Genomic DNA, 14,775 nt, shown 5'->3' on the forward strand with positions numbered 1-14,775 from the left:
AGCCCCCCATGCATAGTCTGATGCGTCTGTTACGAACACCAGTATGACATCAACAAAAGGAACCCCAATAATGCCTTGGCACAACATGTTTTGGACAATAAAGTCACACATTTCAGTCTGTAGTTATAGAAGGATTAAAGGGGGGAATGAGGGGGAGGTCCATGGGTAGAGTTATTGGAACTAAGGGAAATATATTGGCAGTGATCTACTGGTTCTGGGTTTGGACTGAGAAGGCCTTGAAGTGGCAGGAAAGGACCAATTTTTAGAGGGCCAAAGCCTACTAAATCTGGGAGGCTGTACTTGCAGGAAATCTTAACAGTTTGCATAGATTTAGCTTTTTACTCCATCTTTTTGTTAGGGTTTGGGCGGCAGGAGGTAGAGTGAATGGCGGTCCCTTGTTTTGGTGACAGGTGTCTGCCCACCAAAGGAACTCTATCTGTAGACATGGAATGATAGGAATCATTGCTTCTAGATCCTGAGAATGTTGACACAATAGGCTTTTTAGATACCATTGTACTTTCCTCATATGCAATCTTGCAGATGGAATTAGTAGAATGCAGGAGACCATGAACCCCAGGGCTTGCAGTATTTTCCTTGCAGATAGCTGGGACTTTGTGGCCAGTAATTTGAAGTAGACTGTCAAATGAACTTGTTTTTCTGGCGTGAGAAAAGCCATCTGGGGAGTTGTTTTCAAGCTTGCTCCCAGGAATACGATTTGTTGACAGAGTACAAGATGTGATTTTTTTTTCGTTTATGGTGTACCCCAGAGAAGTTAGCAATTTCTGTACAAACGCCAGTTGATTCAATAGCATGTCCTGGCTTTCTGCCTGAATTAGACAATCTTCCAGGTATGGATATATTTGGATATTTCTTTGCCTGCAAAATGCAATGACGGGAGTTAGGCACTTAGGGACTACCCTGGGCGCAGTAGATACGCCAAAGGGCAGTGCAGAGAACTGATACTGCATGTAGCCTGCTTTGAAGCATAGGTATCTTCTGCAGGATTCCCTAATTGGGATGTGCAGGTAGGCTTCCTTTAAATCCAGTGTTGCCAACCAGGCATCCTTGCCAAGCATAGGAAGCAGCTGGTGAAAAGTTAGCATCTTGAATTTTGGAATCACCAAAAATGTGTTTAGGAGAGAGAGGTCCAGTATAGGACGCCAGGAGTTGTCTTTTCTGGGCACCAGGAAAAGTCTTGAGTAGAAACCTTGTCCCCTTTCCTCTTCTGGAACAGGCTGAATAGCCTGGAAGCTTAAGAGAGTGAGAATTTGCTTTTGAGCCTCTGCCCACTGATTTTGGGGGTAGGTCTGGCCAAACATTTGGGGTTGGTAAGGAGTGAAAGTGGAATCTGTATCCTTGGGAAACTATATTTAAAACCCATTTGTCCTGGGTAATGAGTTCCCAATTTATTGCCTGCCGGGCAATCTTTCCCCCAAGGGAACAATCAGTTGTGCAGGGCTTGGAAGATTTAAAGTTAAGTCATTGAGACACTTTACCATAGGGGGAGTCTTACCTCTCCCTGCTTTGGAAGTGGGAGCCCCCCCCCCCTCCCACTGCTTAGCCCTGTGAGTACCTTGGAACTGAAGCCTGGGTGATCTTCTGGTTCTGAGTTTGGACTGAGAAGGCCTGGAAGAGGCAGGAAAGGACCAATTTTTAGAGGGCCAATGCCTACTAAATCTGGGAGGCTGTACTTGCAGGAAATACTTAACAGTTTGCATAGATTTAGCTTTTTCCACCATCTTTTTAAGTACTTCTTCAGCTTTGTTGCCAAACAGGCGGTCTTGGTTTAAGGGAGCATCCAGTAATTTAGCTTTAACATGATCTGGCAAAGATTGCTCCTTAAGCCAAGCATGCCTTCTAAGTACAGACCCAGTGACAACAGCCCTGCAAGATGCCTCTAGTGAATCAAAACCAAAATACAAAGTAAGTTTTCCAACTTGTTCAGCAGAATGCATTAAATCCTGTAAATCTTTATTTTCAGCACAGTCAGGAATCAACATTATTTTCTGTTTAAGCAATCCAGTAATATGCTGCTGATACTTAAACATATGAAACTGGCAGTTTAAGGCCCTAATGGCCAAGGTTGCAGAAGTGTATACCTTCTTACCCCATCTATCCAGTGCCCTGGAATCTCTATTAGAGGGGATAGGATCTTTGGCAGTAGTAGCCTTAATGCCCTTGGGTCCCTGTGAAATGGTCTCAGGATCCGCAGTAGGATTTTTAAAAAGGAACTTTTGAGAGTCAGGAACCCTGTAATATCTATCAGGTTTTTTGGGAGCAGGCGGTAAAGAGTCAGGGGCCAAACTAGATTCTGAAAAGGCATCAACAACAATGTCCAGTAGAGGGGGGATATAGCTAAAGGCCTGTGTTGAGGCAGGAGTAAGAAATCCCCAAGTCTCTTTTTAGAGTCAGAGTAATCCTGGCTTTCCCAGTGAAAATGCTCCCTAAGAGTATGCAAGGTTTCATCAAAAGAGAAATCCTCTGGAGGGGAAGCAGAGGGAATAGAGTCCTCTACATCAGAATCCTCATAGGTAGATCAGGTTAAATCCTGGTCATCAGAGGAAACAAATTTCAAGCACACTCCATCCTAGATCTCTTAGAGGGTGAAGGATGGCTTCCCCTGATTAAGGTAGTAAGGTCTTCAGCCATTCTTTATCATTTGTTTTTTAGGCATAGAGGCCTGACCATGTGGTCTGGGCATCGGCTTTCTAGGCATGGATAGAGTTTTAGGTCTTGAAGAAGATGGCGTCAATTTAATATGCAAGTCAGTAGGCCTGAATACACCCTCAGAAGCCACTGCCTGCTCAGCGGCTCCGGACCCAAAGATAGAGACATCCGCAGGTTCCACAGTTGAAGCATCTCACGGCATACCGGACTCTGAATGGGTCTCAGTAGAGGCCTGCGAATCTGAAGTAGCGGGTATCAGGGGCTGCGAAAGCGTCTCACTGAGTACCGGCGAACTGGTGACTAGCTTAGGAGAAGCGTCGGCGGCAACTTTGGACCTATGCAGTCTGTCTCTGTCTTTATCTTTGCATTTTATTGGAATGTCGGTAGTCGGGTGGCTTACCGAAGCCATATCTGGATAACTGAACTGAGTACCAAAATATTTAGAAGAGTAAATAAACTGATGACAAATAGTTTGTTGTTTAAATAAGGCAGCGAGGTACGTCGTGGTCACGGCCTAAGCAAGGAATGCAGTACGAATGAAAATCTTTGAGGTATTTGCTTTCCACAAGAAACACAATTTTTGACTTTTACTGACATCAGTTTAGAGCAAGAAAAAGTTTCCCCAATGGGGTACTTAGCTTAGTTGAAGACTTCTGCTCTGAAATGCGAAAACGAAAATTTCCGGACTCGACACTTGTGAACTGCTTCAGGCACCGCATGGCAAGAAAGACTGATGCAATGGCATCGGCTGCATGCTTTATACCCTTGTGACGTCATGGAAGATGAGACAGCAATCGACGCACGACCCAAGACTTTGTTAATCAGGCCAACTGAGTGTTACTGCAAGCAGATAACCCAAATGTGAGGATTGCAACAGTGAAACACGAAGAACATCTGAAAATCTGAGGCACCCACAGACAAATTAAGAAATTTCCTGTAAGTGGGCTGAATAGGAATGTGAAGGTATGCATATTTAATATCCAGGGAAGCCATAAAGGCTTGTTGATGAATAAAAGAAAGAAGATGCTGTAATGTGAGCACTTTGAAGGTTAGCACCTTGAGGAAGACATGGAGGAAGGATAGGTCAAGGATGGGTCTCCAAGAACATCCCGGAGTAAAACACCTTGGTTATTTGGTCTTCGGGTGAGAGAGAAGTTGTGTCAGGATGGTGGGGAATAGTGAAAGCTGACTGGAAGGAGGTTGTGCAACTCCCTGGAATGGTGGAGATTCCCACCAAGTCATGAAAGATCCTCTCTTGATTAGGGAGAGCACACACCTGTCTGTGGTAATTTTCTGTCAGGAGGATAGGGTTAGGTGTAGGGAGGGGAGGTGGAGGTGGGTAAGGGAACAGAGTCATAGCGGAGGAGCTCTATCTGGGTCTGGCTGCCTCTGAAAGGATGAAGGTGTTGAGGTGGATGAAGATGTAGGAGCAGATAGTTTCCTAGGTTGTCTTCGTCCCTGGAATGAGCAGCAGAGGAATGGGAGGACTGCCTCTTAAAGCTGGGTTTTTGGGGGTAGTTCCTATGGAATCTGGGAAACACTGACACCTGTAAATGCTTTAGATTCTGCAAGTCTTTTCCTTTTTCCTGCAGTAACTTAAGTAGATCTGCAGAGGCAGCTCCAAAGAGTGCTGATTTATCCAAAGGAGGATATAACAATTCTGCTTGCACATTCAAGGGCAAAGGTTGGAGTCTCAACCATGAGAACCTCCTTAACACTGAACCAGATGCAGCCAAATTGGAAGAGGCTTCAACAGCATCTTAGCTGTACTTGACTGAATGTCTAGTCAGCTGGGATACCATGTTCAGAAGGGTGTCCAGCTCAGCTTGGCTGGCGAGTCAGGTATGTCAGACAGCAGAGTAGAGGCCTTGGTCAGGGAATCCAGGGCAAACTTGGCCATATCAGTTTGACAGTTAATTGCTCTTACAGCCAAGGCAGGGGAAGTATACACCTTTTTCCCCAACCTATCCATAAATTTACTATCCTTATCAGTGGGAAAAAGAGAAGGCAGTTGCCTTGAAGATTTGGCAGCTGAAACTGCAACAGCAGCAGGATCTGTTGGCAGACTCTTAAAAAGGTATTGATCCTTTGCAGACAGTTTGTAAAACCTGCGTGGTCTCTTGTTAGCAGGAGACTGGGACTCTGGGCAGCAGCTGAGAAGGCATCCTGGAAAGCTGAGAGTAAAGGAGGAACTCCAGATGGTGAGGGCTGCTTCATCTGCAGGAGTTCAAAATATCTTTTCTTGGTCTCAGAAACATCTGAGGCCTCATACTTAAAATGCTGCCTAAGTAGGGGAAATAGTGTCCCCAAAGGAGAATTCTTCTCCTGGGGAGTCAGGAGTGAAGGTCTCTTCTTCCTCCGAAGTAGCAAAATCCTTAGGGGTTTCAATCTGGGAACAACATGTGAGGTGTTCATCTGAGGAGGAATAGTCTTCCTCAGATTCTACTTGTGAAGCCAGTGGTTGACCTGACTGGGAAGTCTGGGTCTGGATTACCTGCAAAGCCTTGAATAAAGTCTGAGAAAAGGTCTCCCAAGCTGGAGTAGGATCTTTAGCCCTGTGTTTTTCCTTGTTTACTTTTTAAAGGGGTGAAGTAGGCCTGGGTGCTGATGTTGGAATGGATGGCAAGGCAGTAGAAGGCCTCTCTGACACCATGAGCTGTGGTTCCCCTTTACCATTAGGAGCTGATGACTGTAAAGCGTCAGTGGCTGAACTCTGGATACCCACTGAACCTGCTTCAATTTCGGTTCCCAGTAACAGAAAAGTATCCTAAGTCCGGAGCGATCCTGGGCTAACACTCGCCTTGAAGATCTCACTGGATTCCTGAGGTGCAGCTTGGACGTCAGGACTAACTTTTTTTGCCTTCTTCCTTGGTGGCTCATCGGAGGTGCCCACTCTGCCTTCCATTCTGGACACTAAACGACAAAGTCACTGATTCTCTAAACAGTGATTTAAAGGCGACAAACTGCTTCTAAGGGTTTTGGGGACAAAAGATTGGCAAGTATCACAGGACTTGTAGTCGTGAGCTGCTCCCAAACAGAATAAACACTGATTGTGCATGTCCTTGCGTGGAATTTGTCTTCCACAAGCGCACTTTCCCCTCCTAGATGAAATTAATCTTAAACAGGTAAGGAAACTAGCAAAAAAACCCACAAAGGTACTTATTTGAATGCGGACAGCCTGAAGCAATCACTGAAAACGGAAGGCCGAAGTCAAACAAATGCTAGATTACTGGAGCTGGCAATCAGACGTCTGAAATAAACTGTGGCAGAAAAGTTCTGATTTGGGTACGTGCACACGTCACAGATATAGCCAGCATCAGTTTATGGCTCTTACATGCAATGTCACACGTACCCATGCTTTCAAGACTTTGGTATACTGGCCAGTTGTCCAGTGCTGCAGGCAGCAACACACCAAGGTGAAGAATACTGCAACATGAGAATAGAAGGGCATCTTGAGTTTACAGACTTGGGTTGTTGATCATTTCTTGAAAATAAAAACAAAGGAAAAATAATTACATATTTTTTTTAGTCTTCTATTTCTTATAGAAAACAGCAAAATCAGGAACCAAGTTAACAGCTTGGATACAAAAGTTATGTATTGATTGTACCTGAATAAAGGATTAAGTATCTGCTGCTGTGCAAAGTTTAATCGCAAATGTGCTTCTACATTTTTTCATAAACCTACCTACTTTTTCAGTTCTTAGAGAGAAAAAAAGATCTTTACTATAGTGTTTGTACATTCCAATGTTACCTGAAAGGGAAGAGACAAACACATTTAGAGAGCAGTGCTGACTGCTAGGACTGTGTTTAGGTGAGTATCTACTTTTTTGTCTAAGCTGACTTTTACGACAATCTTTTTTAACTTTGGATTGTATTTCTCTAATTATCAAACTAATTAATGTTACAAATGTCTTTGATAAGACTTAAAACAGGCATGCTATCTTGTGATTTGCAACATAGGTAACTGAAATGGATCATAGGTTTATAAACAGCACAAAGGGCTTTACAGTTGGAGGTGAATGTTAAAATTGCCGAAAGTAATAGGTTTAGAAACCTAGTGTATGGGGATTTTTGAAAGTAGTGATGCCTCTTACAACACATGTACACATACACAGATGCAGACTTACAGACACACAAACACACATACGTACACATAAGCATGACCGAGTGCACATTCTTCATGTGGAGTAGGTCATCTAAAATTGAAAAGTAAATTGCAATCAAATTTATGCACTGGCTGCCTTTGCAATATCAGCTGTTACTGTTATGTAATATTAATAAGGAAAGAGGGTCTATTTTTAGTATAATCAGCAAGTACACATTAAGTGAAAATGTCCCTAGCTGCTTCTGCAGTGTAGTGATTATTGCAAGAAATGATCATCAGCTTTATTGCAAACAGATCTGCCTTTTTTCTACACTGAGGCTGAACATGCTTACAAAGTAAAGATGGGATGATCTCAACTCCTCCACAAATTTCTGTGAATGTACACAGTTATAGTCTATTAAATTACACAGTTACTTTGTCTGGCTATGTGATGCAAAGTATGTGCTACAGGGTTCTGAACCTCCTTGAGCATCTTTCACACGTCTCAGTTTATAGGGAAAACATTCATAAAAGTCCTGCAAACATGGCTGATAACAGCAGGCAGTTAACACCACAAGGAAAAGCACTGCTCAAACTGGGCATCAAAATCTCATACGGCATGTTATAAACTAGACAACAGGTTACAGAACTATGCTGATCGTGCGGAGCATGACTACATGATTCCACAGAAAAACAGACAATCACAGAGATATACGATAGACAGACATACACACACAATTAACCAGACAGCCATATCTGTTCCCAAGCGCACACAGATGTGAACATACACAAAACACATACATATGCCCAAACAGCGACACAGACACATACAGAAGCACAGACACGCACATATACACATTCATATAAACCCCACACATAGACATACACAAACATATGCATACAGATGCACACACATCCACATCTGTGCAGAGATACACGAAGATGTATATGCCGACATCTCTCACACACACACACACACAATGGACTCAATTGAACAGAGAGAAAACATGGACACCTGTTGTGAAGGCTACTGCTCCTTAAAGAGGTGGTAGTGAAGTAAAATGTCCTTCCATTTTCACTTCAGCAATACTACAGTATGCTAAATGAACAAGGAATTACACATTTTTGTTCTAGAACAAGGCCTAACTGAAAATACTAATGCTGACTGGGGTCCAAAGAATAGAAAATGTAATTTAGAAGAAAGGTCATGTTATACCACAGCAGTAGTATAAGTAATAAAAATGCTTGGGGCCAGCTAGCAGAATATGTTAAGCAAATAATCAAACAAGGGCAAGAGAGAAGACATTTTCTTCTTCTTTTCAGAATAAAAGTAATGTATTTTGGCTTTTCCCGGTTAGGGGTCGCCACAGTGGAACTCCGGTCCACTAATGATTGGCAGTGGATTTTTGCTGTGCCAGCCGATGCCCAACTTTCAAAGAAGGCACACCCATTCACGCACACACCTGCATGTCTTTAAAGGTCACTCGACTGCAGGGAGGACATGAATCCCTACAATCCTGAACAAGAAATCTATATTTTTGATAGGGAAAGGCAAACGATTAAGTTAACCTTAGTATGGACTCTGTGACTAGAGTCACTTGAGTGGTTACTCGGAATTTTTTGTATACAAGTGTTTTCTGCTGTGGGGCTCAATCCAAGAGGGACTGAACTGCAATGATTCCTTAACTGAGTGTTTTTACTTTCTGTGGTGGGGGATGTATAACTATTTGGTGTGTTTTACAGCTTGCATCATATGTTTGATTATGCCGCTCTGTCTTATTCTTGGCTGAAGTATGCATTGTTGTGTATTTTACTTGCATTTTGAATTTCTGCCACGGCCCACGAGTGATGAGAGAGAAGTTAAATCTGTGAAGTCTCATGTATTTGTCAGACTTGTGCATTTTCTTCCTGTGATTACCCAGTTTCTTTCTTTCTCATTTGTTCACCAGGTAAGCGAGCTAGCCCAGGGACTCCTGTCAGTTATGTATATATTCAGTTGGAAAGGTTGATGATTTGATTGCTGATATGTACCATACATGGAATGGGTGGTACAACAGCAGTAAATGTCTGTCTTTTGCTGTCTTAATCCATACATCTCTTACTTATGTCTATTTTCCTGCATATAATGCCTAGTTTACTGGAGTAATGCGTCAAAAATATCAGTTCCTAAATTGTAAGAGTTACTTAGGAAATTGGCTTTAGGTAAGAAAAATACAAAGAAAATAATACAGGACGAAAATCCCAAATCAGGACTAGTCTTTTGTTCACTTTAATCGGCAACTAGAGAAGTGAGAAATGTGACTTAAAGATTTAGTTTAATCAATCCTGTTCATACCTTTCAGTTGTCCATATACTGTTTATTTAGTATTGCAGTAGATGTACACAAAGCATATCTAGTCAAAAACTTCCCAATTCAAGTGCAACTTAGACAAATGGATGGGAAACTGGAAATTCATCCCTCGTTTGGCACCTGTCTCTCTAATAGACAAAGTTAACCTGTAAATGGTTCATCTCCCAGGACCATGCTTACACTTATCAAGGGTATCAGAACTTGTCAGAGATTTGGGATGCATGGCTAGGCTTAAAAAGGCCCTTGTAGTCATTAGTCTAGTAAACACCTATGAACCTGATTGGCTCACTCCTGAAAAAAATCTTGTGTGTACATCCTATCTGGCCAAAAGGAGAATCCACGTAACGATGTATAAAATATGACAGCACTAGTTATTAATATAATTACACAAAAAATGATGCACTTATTGTCCAAGTATGGTACTATACAGTAATATGCTCCGTCGTCTAGCATCCAAGTCTGTATATAGCACAATTGTGTTTTTTTTTATCCTAAAGTCCTTAAAAATGTTTTAAGCAGGTCAGGATGGCTTTTTTTCCATTGCTAGGGTGAATTTACAGCTATCCTCCAAACTGAGATTAAAAGGGCCTATTGGGAATTCGTAGCACCCTATTATTTTGTGCATCAAAATGGGAAATACCAAGGAATTCAGTGCAGTTGAGACATATGGCCTCACACCAACTTCATAATCATTACTGGAACAAACATTGGTATCAACAAAGACACCTGTTTCACGGAATATTTCAGAAGCACATAATCAAGAAAGGTTTCAAAGGCAAGAAAGAAAAACTGCATTCTTCTTTGCTTGGAGTCAAAATGAAAACAGTCTCACCAGCACTGACAGAAAGCTGCATATGTCTAGAGTATTCAGAAGATAAAATCCTCAAGATAAATTCAGCCCTACTCTGAACAGTTTCATTTTTCTGTTGTAATCTTTTCTACTAGGAAGCCTCTAAAAACCTTGGATGTATTCTGTCAAAAATAGCTTTAACTTCTTTAGTTTCCTTAACACAGAAGCTTGCTTAAATCTGATACAATGACCAAAGTCATACACACTGCTTTCTGGGCCTATGAAAAAAGTACAGTTGTGTACACTTACCATAAATGTAGATGTTCGAGTGTATTCACTGTTGCAGTCATCACATTTGGGTTATCCTGCCAGGGGTAGCCCTCAGTCGGCCTGAATACCAGAGACGTAGTATTCCTGTGTCAGTTGCTGTCACTCCAGGACTGATGTCAGGTTGTCAGAGGTATAAAAACAGACAGCCGATGCCATTACATCAGTTTTTCTTGCCCTGTCAGAAGCCCCCAACAGGAGCTAAGGTATGGTGGAAGAACACCACCAGTAGAAAGTAAAAATACAACATTTCCTTGTAAGGAGAGAGAGAGAGAAGGGGGATGGAGGGAGGGAAACCTGGACTGCAAAAGTGAATAAACTCGAACATCTACATTTATGGTAAGTGTACACAACTGTACTTGCTATATTCTTTGTGTTTCACTGTTGCAGTCATCACATTTGGGTCGATTCCCAAAGCTGAAGAAAAGGGTGGAGGCAGTTAAGAAGACAGGGGGCTGGCCAGGATGCCTTGCAAGACTGCAGTGGCAAAGCCTGCTCTGGATTTGGAGAAGTCACGCAGGTGGTAATGCTTGGAGAAAGCATGAACAGATGTCTATGATGCAGCCTCCAGTATGTCCCTAGTGGGGACCCCCCTCTTAGGAAAGCTGAAGAGTTGGAGGTTGCTCTGGTGGAGTGTGTCCTGACCTCCCTTTGGGGGTGGTTTCCCATGCTGTTTGTAGCAGAAATGGATGCAGTGCGTTATCCATTTGGAGACTGTTTATTTGGATATGGCCTTTGTGTCCGCTTCTGCAGCGAAGCTGACTAGCAATTTGTCAGTTTTTGTGAAATATTTAGTCCTGTCCAGGTAAAATCTGAGCTGTCTATGCACATCTAGAGAGTGCAGAATCCTTTCCCCCTTGTTTTGTGGGTTAGGAAAAAAGGTAGGCAAAAGAATGGATTGGTTGAGAGACACACTGGGCACAACTTTAGGCATGAAGGTTGGGTTAGTCCTGAGGGAGACCCTGTCAGCATGGAAAATGATGAATGGCTCTACAGCCATAAGTGCTTGTAGCTCTGATGCTCTTCTAGCTGAAGTGATGGCCAGAAGCAAGGCTGTCTTCCAAGAGAGACATTTTATCTCTGCTGAAGCTGCAGGTTCAAAAGAGGGGGGGGGTGAGCTTTTCCAACACAAATTAAGGTCCCATGCTGGGGTAGGCACTCTTCTGGGTGGCCTTAAGTTCTTAGCCCCTCTTAGGGAGTGTTTGATGAGAGGGTGTGAGAAGACAGGCAGCTCTGTGCTGAAATGAGCAGACATGGCTGAGGCATGAATTTTAATAGAAGGGAAGGATAGACCCCTGTGTAGTAGGTCTGCCAGGTAATCCAAGATGAGAGGTAGGGAGGGCTCTCCCATTCTGGCTCCCTTAGCCTGGATCCAGGTGCAAAACCTTTTCCACTTGTCAGCATAAGATTTTCTAGTGCTGGAGCATCTGGCCACATGTATAACATCTACAGCTTGTTTGCTTAGGCTTGCAGCTTGAGGAGAGGTCAATGAATAAGCCAGGTTGCCAGACTGAGGGTCTGCAATTGTGGATGCATGAATTCCCCATTCCTCTAGGTCAGGAGTGCTGGGACCTGAGGTAGGTGCCATGGTGGCAGGGGTGATAGGCTGCGCAGTAGTGGGTACCAGTGCTGGCGTGGCCAGTCTGGGGCAATCAGGACTGCCCTTGGTTTTTCCTCCCTTATTTTGAGCAGTACCCTTGAAATGAGTGGTAGAGGGGGAAATGCACAAACCAAGAGGTTTACCCACTGGAAGGATAGAGCATCCACTTTCCAGGCTTTGCTGTGAGGTTCCCTGGTGCAGAATTTGCTGAGCTGATAATTGGAGTGGGAGACAAAGAGGCCGACCTTCGGAGTGCCCCCTTTTAAGGTTACAAGGGTGAAGGTTCTGTGGTATAGCTACCAGTCATGTGGGTCTAGCAGGTTTCTGCTTAAGTTGTCTGCCAGAGAGTTTAAAGAGCATGGCAGGAAATGTGCTAGCAAGTGCACTTGCATGGCTGAGGCCGTGTGCCAAAGGGTCAAGGCGAGCCTGCAGAGAGGATAAGAGTGAGTCCCTCCCTGCTTGTTGAAATATCACATCACTGTGGTGTTGTCTGTTTTGATCAGTAGAGGCCCCAGGGAGAGTAGGGGTCTGAAAGTTGTCAGGGCGTGCAGAACAACCAACATCTCTTTTAGGTTGATGTGCAGATGTATTTGATTTGGGCTCCATTGGCCCTGAATGCACCTGCCGTCCAGGTGAGCACCCCAGGCATAGTCTGATGCGTCTGTGGTGAGGGTCTGAGCAGCGTGGGGTTGTGAGAAGGGAAGTCCCTTGTTGAGGTTGCATGCTGCTGCCCACCAAAGAAAATCTTTCCTTAGACAAGGTATCAATGGTATAAGAGTTTCTAGGTCTTGAGAGTGCTGACATCAAAGACTTTTTAGGTACCACTGTAGTTTCCTCATATGCAGTCTGGCATATGGAATGAGTAGAATGCAAGAGGCCGTGAACCATAGAGCTTGCAGGATTTTCCTTGCAGTTAACTGGGTTTTGGTGGCTAGTTGAGAGATGTAGTCTGTTAGGTAGGCTTGTTTTTCTGGAGTAAGGAAAGCCATCTGGGATGCTGTGTCCGGGCTTGCTCCCAGGAATACAATTCTTTGTGTGGGGAATAGTTTTGATTTCTTTTAGTTGATAGTATACCCCACGGAGGTCAGTAGGTCCTTTACAAAGGTCAGGTGCTGTAGCAGCTTTTCCTGACTGTCTGCCTGAATTAGGCAGTTGTTTAACTATGGGTAAATTTGAATATTTCTTTGTCTGCAAAAAGCAATGGCAGGAGCCAGACATTTTGTGAAAACTTTGGGAGCAGTAGATAAGCCAAAGGGAAGCACAGAAAACTGAAACTGCATAGATCCTGCCCTGAAACATAGGTATTTAATGCATAATTCCCTGATTGGGATGTGTAGGTAGGTCTCTTAGGTCTAGGGTGGCTAACCAAGCATCCCTGGAAAGCATAGGTAGAAGCTGCTGGAGGGTGAGCATTTTGAATTTGGTATCACCAGAAAAGTGTTTAGAATGGATAGATCGAGAATGGGGCGCCATGTGCCCTCTTTTCTGGGTACCAGGAAGAGTCTGGTATAGAAACCTTGGCCTATCTGTTCTGCAGGAGCATGCTCTATTGCCCTCATGGAGAGCAGGGAAAGGCCTTGTTTTATGGCCTCTGACCACTGGTTTGGATGAAGATCTGGAAACCCTTTTGGGGTTGGCAGTGTGTGGAAATAAAATTTGAATCCCTGGGACATTACGTTGAGGACTCAGAGGTGGTTGGTAATGGTGCCCCAGTTGTTTGCGTGGAAGGGGAGTGTTTCTCTTAGGGCTGCAGGTGGGCAGAGAGAGGGGGTGGTAGTGTAATGTCATTGTGAGGTCTTACCATAGTGGGGTGGTCTTGCACTCCCTGTTTTTGTAGAGGAGGAACTCCATTGCTTAAATATCTGCATTCCCTGGGGCTGCTGTCGGTTGGGTCTGCTTCCCCTGGGTCTGGGCTGAGCTGGCCTGGAGGGGCAGTGCCTACTGAACTTAGGTGGCTGTACCTGTAAGAAGTCTGTCTGCACAGATTTAGCTTTTTCTTCCATCTTTTTTAAGACCTTTTCTGCCTTGGTGCCAAATAAGTTAAGTCTTTGTTCAAGGGTGCATCCAATAATTTTGATTTGACATGGTCCGGCAAGGTCTGTTCCTTAAGCCAAGCATGCCTTCCAAGGAGAGAACCAGTGACTGCTGCCCTGCAAGATGCTTCTAGGGCATTAAAAAACACAATGTAAGGTGTGCTTAGTTACATGACTTGCAGAATGCATTAACTATTGTAACTCTATTTTCTGCACAAGTTGGAAAAGATGATAATTTCTGCTTGAGGAGTTCCATGATATGCTGTTGATATTTCAGCATATGGAACTGAAAATGTAATGCTCTAATAGCAAGAGTAGCAGAGGTGTATACTTTTTTACCCCATCTATCTAATGCTCGGGAATCCCTATCTGAGGGGGTGGGATTCTTAGCTGAAGTTGCTTTGAGTCCTTTAGGTCCTTGAGAGGTGACCTCTGGGTCAGCAGAAGGATTTTTAAAAATAAATTTGTGAGAGTCAGGGACTCTATACCTGTCAGGTTTCCTGGGAGCAGGAAGGAGGGTGTCAGGAGTCAGACTGGATTCCATAAAAATATCATCCACAACATCCAGGACAGGGGGAATGGCCAGAGGTCTGTGCTGTGGTAGATCTAAGAATTCCCAAATCTCTTTTTTGACTAAGGATAGTCCTGACATTTCCATTGGAAATTCTCCCTTAAAGTATGTAGGATTTCCCCAAAGGAGAAGTCCTCTAGTGGAGAGGCTGAAGGGATGGATTCCTCTGCATCAGAATCCTCCTAAGAAAAGAGAGGTTGCATATCTTCATATTCAGATGCATCAGAGTCATCAGACTCCTGTTCAGATAAAACTACTGGAGACAAGTCTCTTTCTTTTGGAAGGGGTAGCATGGCCTCCCCTAATACGCATTATAAGGTCTTCCACCATTTTAAGCATTTGAGACTGAGGCA

At 43.7% G+C, this 14,775-nt stretch overlaps 1 protein-coding gene across 1 annotated transcript in view; it reads right to left on the reverse strand.

The window, feature by feature from the left end:
* The window catches only part of PTPRA (protein tyrosine phosphatase receptor type A), a gene marked incomplete in the record, with an annotated part of 4,245,980 nt that overhangs the window by 1,439,022 nt on the left and 2,792,183 nt on the right, over positions 1–14,775 (reverse strand).

This window comes from Protopterus annectens, chromosome 2.part2, assembly GCF_019279795.1.
Source record: "Protopterus annectens isolate FY-2018-M chromosome 2.part2, PAN1.0, whole genome shotgun sequence".
NCBI lineage: Eukaryota > Metazoa > Chordata > Ceratodontiformes > Protopteridae > Protopterus > Protopterus annectens.